The sequence below is a fragment of the Limulus polyphemus genome, unplaced genomic scaffold, assembly GCF_000517525.1.
Source record: "Limulus polyphemus unplaced genomic scaffold, Limulus_polyphemus-2.1.2 Scaffold3871, whole genome shotgun sequence".
NCBI classification, from domain to species: Eukaryota; Metazoa; Arthropoda; class Merostomata; order Xiphosura; family Limulidae; genus Limulus; species Limulus polyphemus.
The window spans coordinates 99,652-102,007 of NW_013669481.1; positions in this window are offsets into that span (position 1 = coordinate 99,652).

A 2,356-nucleotide genomic window follows, 5' to 3' on the forward strand; every position below is an offset into this window, starting at 1 on the left:
TAAGGTACGTCTTTAGATACTAAACAGAACTTACTCTAAGGTATTTTAGATACTAAACAGAACTTACTCTAAGGTATTTTAGATACTAAACAGAACTTACTTTAAGGTATTTTAGATACTAAACAGAACTTACTTTAAGGTATTTTAGATACTAAACAGAACTTACTTTAAGGTATTTTAGATACTAAACAGAACTAATGTATCAAACGGATCTCAATGTACAATCTGATGTTTATACTTTCGATTTTTTAAAATTCATATATTTGGTAAGTTTTCTGAAAGGTTAATTTTTTTGTGATTTTAATAAATAATAAAACAATATAGTCCTCAGTAAACGTTCTTGTTTTTTTTTCTCATCACATATATCACAAAGGATGTTTTAGCAATTATTGCTATTATAAAGTAATGGAAAGAATAACAAAAAGAATTAGACTTTTTTTTTAAACGGTGCTGCTACTGATAAATTTAGATACATAAGTCAGATCACTTACAAATATTATGAACATTTTTTCCAGTAAAGTAGAATATAACACTTGTGTTTAACATAACACTACTGATTTTAACCCAAATAACACCGAATTTCGTATAGCGAAAAAAAAGAAGCTTAAATTTATCCAGTGGAAATCTCCTCAGTGTGTTTAACAAATTCTCTGTTTACTGATAGCTGAGCTTGTAATCTAAGCCAATCAAACAGAGTTCCCAACCAATTTCCTGCTAACTTCCTTTATTACTTCCTGAAAATTTAACTGCACCTTTCCACGAACTTGAAGGACGTTTTTTTTTCCTTCTCCTGACTCGCTCCTTTTCAATTTTAATATACGAGAAAAAAAAAGATCTCGGGTGTGGAAAATTTGATGTTTTGTCATTTCTTCTCAGATACGAACTTCGACAGGAACGTTATGTAAACTTCTGCTTGATGATGCAGTCTGATGATGTTCAGATTGTTACCGTTTACTTTATCATAAGTCAGTTGACAAGGAGCTTATTTCATCATCAAAAAAATAAAAGTTCCACAAGTTATACCCATGCTAAAGAAAGAAATACAAATCACGGAGAAACGATTTTCTATGGAGTAAAATGTTCTATTCGTTAAAACTAAAACTATATATGACAACTGGGATTAGGAAAACTATTCTTAGAGGCTTTTAAGTTTTGAGTTTTGAAATATTTTTATTTTCTCATTTGACTTGTGATAGATATTAAATAGAATACTGTTATCCCGGAGCGTTCCTCAACTTTTGTGGTGTACTGATATGTTATGAGACACTCCTGAAGAAGGTTTTCAATAAAATATTGAGTAACAAAAATATATTCTGAAGCTAGAAGACGTTATTTTATAGTTTTAGTAGTTATGACTAGTAACAAACTCGAGTTACTGTTTAAAAACAATGTTTCACTTGTATTTCTTTGTATTTTCCTATTAAATACGTCGTGGTTCGTGAGCATTATACGTTGTTCATGATGTAATTTTGTTATAATTTTAATACAATTTGTCCTTACAATATGATGACGTTAAGTATTCTGTTTAAAAACAAACTTTAAAGTTCCGCAACACTGTACATAAACATGTGTTGAATGGATTATTAAAGATTCTTCATATTACCAGAGTGTTTCCAACATCATGACTGTAAACACTCAGCTTTTTCGTACGAGGTTACCAGTAAGGAAACTTTCAACTACCTTACTAGGTTACCAGTAAGGAAAGTTTCAACTACCATACTAGGTTACTAGTAAGGAAAGTTTCAACTACCTTACCAGGTTACCAGTAAGGAAAGTTTCAACTACCATACTAGGTTACCAGTAAGGAAAGTTTCAACTACCATACTAGGTTACTAGTAAGGAAAGTTTCAACTACCTTACCAGGTTACCAGTAAGGAAAGTTTCAACTACCATACTAGGTTACTAGTAAGGAAAGTTTCAACTACCTTACCAGGTTATCAGTAAGGAAAGTTTCAACTACCTTACCAGGTTACCAGTAAGGAAAGTTTCAAATACCATACTATGTTATCAGTAAGGAAAGTTTCAACTACCTTACCAGGTTACCAGTAAGGAAAGTTTCAAATACCATACTAGGTTACTAGTAAGGAAAGTTTCAACTACCTTACTAGGTTACCAGTAAGGAAAGTTTCAGGTTACCAGTAAGGAAAGTTTCAACTACCTTACCAGGTTACCAGTAAGGAAAGTTTCAACTACCTTACCAGGTTACCAGTAAGGAAAGTTTTAACTACCTTACCAGGTTACCAGTAAGGAAAGTTTCAACTACCTTACCAGGTTACCAGTAAGGAAAGTTTCAACTACCTTACCAGGTTACCAGTAAGGAAAGTTTCAACTACCTTACCAGGTTACCAGTAAGGAA